Source organism: the organism of the source record quoted next, unplaced genomic scaffold (assembly GCF_019419815.1).
Source record: "Pyrus x bretschneideri cultivar Hongxiangsu unplaced genomic scaffold, Pyrus_bretschneideri_v1 Contig31, whole genome shotgun sequence".
NCBI lineage: Eukaryota > Viridiplantae > Streptophyta > Magnoliopsida > Rosales > Rosaceae > Pyrus > Pyrus x bretschneideri.
The window spans coordinates 1,534,975-1,541,664 of record NW_025999624.1 but is presented as its reverse complement, the minus strand read 5'-3'; positions in this window follow the sequence as shown (position 1 = coordinate 1,541,664).

Here is a 6,690-nt window from a genome sequence, read left to right as displayed (position 1 = left end):
ATATCCTAGTTGATAGGGTGTTGGATTTCTACCCATGCGTCTTGGGTATGGAACTCCCACTCCCCGAAATTATTGAAGTAGTTTCAAACTCTTCCCTCTCCCCTTAATAATATTAAGTACCTACAACTTCCTAACACTTATAGTGTCATTCCAAATTGGTCTAAACATTCCAAATGAGTAATCAACCTATTGAAAAAGACACATCCGTTAAACCTTAGTTAATTTTTCCGTTAAATGTACATGTGGCAACAATCCCACTTTTTAGCTTACATGGTGATGTGAAAATTAACTTGACATACAAATTAAACCCCATTTGTGACAATTGTAATATATATGCAAGTAGGGATCGTTCTAAACCGGGGATTAACTATGTATGCTAATCAACTCAAATAAGACTCAAAAACACTAAACTAGACTCTATAGACTCAAAACTAACTTAAAACACTCAAAACAGCTACAAACAATTAAAAAGACTCAATTCTAGACCTAACAAGTTATTTGGATGAATTTTAACTAACTTAGACTCAAAACACTAAATTGGACAGATTCAAACACTTTTCTAACTAATCTAACACACTTAATAAAAGGGGGAATTGATTTGGACGAAATTAGTTAAACTAATCAGATTGCAAACTAAATAGATTAGACACTAAATTAGGTGAATTGAATGGGTAAAAGGCCAGTTAGAGGGTCCTTCTCCACACATGCACATATGACATACAAATTGATTCCAGTTATTATCCCTTTAAACCATGAATGACGATGCCCCAAATTAATTGTGAGAATGCACAAATTAACTTTCAGATTTTCCTAGTTTCATTGAATTGGATGGATGATGTGATATATAATAGCACACAAATTAAACCCTCTTTTTGACAATTGTAGTATAGATATAAGTAGGGATCGTTCTAGGCCGGGGATTAGGAGGGATTGCTAACCTAATGAAAATTGACTCAAAGATGTGAAAATAAGCTTTTAAAACACTTAAAATAAACTCAAAAGACTCTTAACTAACTTATATGACTCAAACAGATTTTAAAGACTCAACACAACTCAAAACAACCAAAAAGACTCAATTTAGACCTTAGGACTTGGTACGAGAATTATACGCACACAAATTAAACCCTCTTTTTGTCAATTGTAGTAAGTATGTAAGTAGGGATCGTTCTGGACCAGGGATTAGGAGGGATTGTTAATCACTTGGATTTGACTCAAAAACGTAAAAACAAATTTAAAACACTATACTAGACTCAAAGAATGCAAAACTCAAAATAAGGTAGATTAAGACTAAGACTAAACAAAATATGGGGGGGGGGGGGATTGTGTTTGGACGAGATTAAATTAAAATGCACACTTTGTAATTAAGGGCAAAATGTAAATATGAATGTGATGAAAATATGGATGAATGCTAGCTAGAAGGTTCTTCTCCACACATGTTACACTTGCATACAAGATGATTTTCGGTTGGTCTTTCGATGAATTATGAAACTCAACATCCCGGGTCAATTAGGTCCGCTTAAATTAACCGTCAAGTTTTCCTTAAGTTAATGAATTGGATGATTGCATACGACAACCCAAAGCATTCCCCACAAGTTCCCTACATGAATTGCATAATAGAGATACAAGCAAGAATCATTAAGTTCTTTGAAAACTATAAGTGTTGACGAGGCATTCGTTACTATGAATTGCATGAAACTTATGCCAAGAATTTACTTAACGCGATTGTTTATAAGCAACCTCCACTACTTGTGAATATAAGTTCATAACTATTAGGTGAAACTCACTTATATTCTAGCGTCATATTCATGCATGAAAATTAAGCGTGCACTCTCAATAAACATACATAAATAGGTTATCAATCAAATAGCTAAACAAATTGAATCCACAACTCATGAAATTCCAACCAAAGGTAATCAATTCATATTGCAAGCGTAAACATGGTTTCGAATCACCCCCTAGCTATGGGGGGGTTTAGTTCCTCATACGCACACAACAAAGATACGTAGATTTAATCATTGAAATCAAGGAAAAGAAAACACCTAAAAATTCCAACAACTCAAACTTGAATTGTATGAACGTTTAGGCCCTTCTCCTCCTCTTCGTTGCGGCACAAGGTCTAAGGATAGGTTTTGGATTGGTGTTTGTATGGAGGAATGGTTGGATAGTGTTTTGGAGGGTTGGGGAGTGGTGGAAATAGAAGAGGGGTTGCTGGAATTAGAAGGGAACCCACGGCAATCTTGCTGATTTTGTGTTTGTTGTTGTGTGGTGAATGGAGGTTTGGAATTGAATGAATTGTGTGATGGAATTGCATGGTTTTATAGGGAGAGAATGGGTGGGAATTGTTGGAAATGTGCCCTAAAACCAATCATATGATGATACTTTACGGACATTTCAAACTAATGTAGTTTAAATGTAAAGGGCAAAGATTATTGTTTGAGCCGTCTCATATAAATGTTATATGCTTAAACGATAAGTCCAAGGAATATGTGATTGGAAGAATGCGATCTAAAGAAGTTAGATTCATGAGACCATTCTTTCGTTGACACATCCTAAACGTTCCTGATCATAGGATTGTCAATTGGGCATTGATAGTCCGTTAAGATCAGTACGTGCTATATCTTCTCTCAGGGAGAGTGACTAGTCTCGAGTCATTGGTGTGTGTGACATCAAGACAAGTACGTAGGTGCTCAATAGAGAATGAGTTCACTGAACACGATCAACGAAGAGTTCTCATATTCATGTCACATGAGAACTCATGGTTGGGATAATGCAAATTAGTCTTTTGACCTGAGGCATCACAGTTGTCTTGTGGTTAGGTCCTTAATCTTTGATTATGTCAAAGTCACTCCATCAGGAGGGTGTCCATGGCATCGTTGGGGTTAAGCCACTTAGCCATGGAGGCAAGTGAATGCGCAACAAGGGATCTCTAACCTTCAAACTGTTTGAGGGAGAATACTCTATGATATGATTAAGAATCTTTGGCCAAAGTATGAATGAGATTTAGGAATGTGTTCCAAATCACATTCAAGGTAATCATATAAGCACAAGACTCACATTGGATAGTAGACATGAATAAACTATCAAACCAAACAATGTGGTCAAGAGTATTGTATTAGAGAAAGACCGTATTGCATTTGTAATCCTAAAACTGAATAGGTTCTCCACCTCTTCTGATTAGCTTGGGTAACCATGACATGCTGCTAGGCGTCAACCATGGTTTGTGGAAGCCCTAAAAGTGTATTATCACTAACGGGAGAATTGAAAGTAAGTTTCAATTCACAATCGATTTGAAAGAGTTTGAATCGCCCACTGCCTCGCTAAAAGGAACCTAATGGATCGTACACCGTGTAAGGTAGAGATTGAAGATTCAACGGAGATGAGTAAGAATAATTAAATGGTTTAATTATTTATGGCAAAGATTAATTAATATGATTATTAATCAAACGAATAAGTTCGTTGAAGACCTCGGGATAGTTTTGGACCTTAAGGCCCAATGGGCTTCGAACGTCAAGTCCATTGACTTAAGTTGTATGACAACTTAATGAATAATGATTCACAAAGGCCCAAATAGCCCAATGAATACCCTAAGGCCGGCCATTTAGAGAAAGAGTGGGTTTTGACTTATTTACAAGTTTGCCACTCAAATGAATTAAGGTATAAGTGTGACTTAATAGCCAAAATTCATTAAGGGTTGTTTATGGGGAAATTGGAGAAACACAAACTCTCCTTTCTCTCTAGAAATGGCCGGCCACCCTTGAGGAAAACATCTAGCAATCTTACTTCCTCAAGGTCACTCATTTCTTCTCCAATCTTACCTTGGTGTGGAGACTTAGAGGTTCTCAATTTTGGGAACTTGGAAAAACCTTTTCATCCATCCAAATCCATGGATCTAAGATGCAAGGAATGAAGGCCCTCTCTTTGGGTGATTAGCCTTTGCTTATGCAAAGAGGAATCTACAAAGGTATTGATTTCTCAACTCACTTTGTTTTGAGTTGAGTCTTGGTTCACCTATCTACTAGGCTTTGAAGTTCATGGGTTAAGTTTTGTTTTGAGTGCATATAAACATGATTCCGCCTTTTAATTGTTAATTGCATGTTGTTGATGTTGCTCAAATGAACTTGTTTTTCACAAATCTTCCTTCAAGTGGTATCAAGAGCCTAAGTCTAGTAGTTGGTGAATCCTTTTGGGTTTTGTAGTTCATAGTTTGTGATTTGAATGTTGTAATTGTTACAAGCTTTATTCTTGCTTCTTTGAATGTAAATTTTGTTAGAAAATTTGCCATCTCAAATGTTGTAGATGTAGTTCATATGAGCATGAATTTTGGAGCTAAAATTTGGTGCCATGTTTTTGGGAAATTCGGCCAAATCCAAAGGGTGGATTTTTGGGTTCTTGTTTGACTTGTTAAAAGTGTTTTAAAGTGACTTTTGGAACCCCTATGTACCCTAGTATGGTTGTATGTTATTTCCCTTAAGTTTGAGTGGTTTTGGTATGTTTTTTGGTGAAGAATGTTCATGGAGCTCTTATGGGTTTTCATGGATGTTCTTCATTGTTCTTGATATGTTCTTGCCAAGAACAAAAGGTTTGGTGTTTTGATTCAAAGTTTTGATTTATTTCATAAAGTTTTTGTTTTGAAATATTTCTTATGTTTAAATATCTTAGATATTTGTTTTGAAAAATTAAAGAAATTTTAGTGGGTAGGTGTGTAATGATTTATTCCATTTCACACACCCCACTTACAAAACTTTGAAATTTTTTATATACTTTGTTTCAAATGGCCGGCCACCCTACTCAATTAGGGTCCTTGTGGGGCTTTTAAGCAATTACATAAAGTTTTGATACTTTTGTGTATTTTTACTTTGACCCAAAAGTTTACGTTTTTACGTAAAGGTCCAAAATCACTAAAAGGACAAATTGTTTTGCTCCTTTAATGAAGTTTTAGCTTTTGTGGAAATTTTTGGGTTCTAGTTGTAATTACATGAAGTAGTGGACTTTTGTGTTTTTACAAAGTGACCCCAAAAGTTTAAGTTTTTGCAAAACAGCCCAAAAGTTGAGGTTAATTGCACTATGGCCCAAACAAGTTGAGGTCATAGCATTTTGGCCCAAATTAGGTAGAGAACAAAATTGTTTTGTCTCTTTAAATGAGAATTGGATTTTCATTTCATTTAGCTCCATTTAAATCAATTCTATGGATACAAAAAAAACCAAATGAAAATGTTGCATTCAAGTTTAATTAGTTAAAGCGTTAATTAATTAAAGAAAGGGTGATTATGAACCTAAGCCTACTATAATTGAGCTATGTGAAAGGCCGTTTCAAATTTGTTTGAACCATGGGAATGTGTAGATTAAATTTTGGTTGTAATTTGATATGATCAATTGTTGTAAAAGAGCATAAGCTCTTCTTTACTTTAAAGTAATTTGATTTGATCAATTGTTGTAAAAGAGCATAAGCTCTTATTTACTTTGAAGTACTCCTTTCTTGTTTTATTCGATATGCATGAAATTGGAGTAGTTGGGTCCAACGCCCAATAAGACAACACGCCTTAATGTGATTAAACGCGTAACTAAAATCAATCTCCATCCCTAGACCGAGATTCAACACTAGGCTCGTGTTGAATCGAATCAAAGGTTCATAGTCATCCTAAGGCCCTAAGGCAACTATATAGTCCATCAATGAATGCAAACCTTATGTTAGTAGTATCATATACTCTTGCTTTAAAAACCGTTTTAAAAGCTTAGTGGGAGTATTATATACAACTAAATCAATCAAATGGACCAATAGTTGTAATAGGACCAAAATGTTTTAATTGGATTAAAATGTATGTTTATATGTGATGAGACCTAAAACCCTCAACAAACCATTATTAAGTTGATAAGCGAGAGATGCTTTGAATATCTCTTCGTAGGCCTTCCACCGTGGTGGGCTCCAATCGTTTGTGACTCATGCACCGGCTTCACCCTATAATGGGGAAGTACAAAGTATGTGCTTACATCCAGGAGGAGTCCATAAACATATGATGAGGTGAGTGTAGACAACGAGTATGACCAACATGATATAATTCTGAGGTTGTGCTTGAACCTCTACATAAACTAAGCATGGTGGGAATAACTTAACTAAGTGCAATGGTGCCAACATGATATAATTCTAAGGCATTCATTCTCTAGAGGCCAAACTAGATGGGTAATTACAAGAGTTGTAAATGACTAAAGTGTTATTCTCTCATCATTATTTTTGCTAGCCAAAATGATATAATTCTGAGGTGGGCTTGGTAATGGTGAGTCTCCCATACCCTGCTAAGAGTTCAACAAAACTCTCGAATTCCGATGAGGGATATGGAATTTGCCAAAAATAGTGGGTGGTGCTATTTTGATTTAAAGACCCGGATCAAATAGCTTAAAATCAATCAATTTATATTCGTTATGTATTTGTTTACCAATATATTTGCAAACGCTATCCAAAACTTGACAAAGAAAAACCGAACGCTTTAGTTTCCGAACTTGGTACCACAATCCCATAGATTGTCTTGAATGGATTGTAAAAGTACCTAAGTAGTCTCATCCTCACAATCTTCCTATTGATAATGTATCAATGGAAGAACATGTTAGATAAGTCTACCATGAAGAGGACAATGCAAACTCTAGTGCTTGTCTCTTTGTTACACGAACAAGGAACTTGAGAAGTAAGCACAAGGG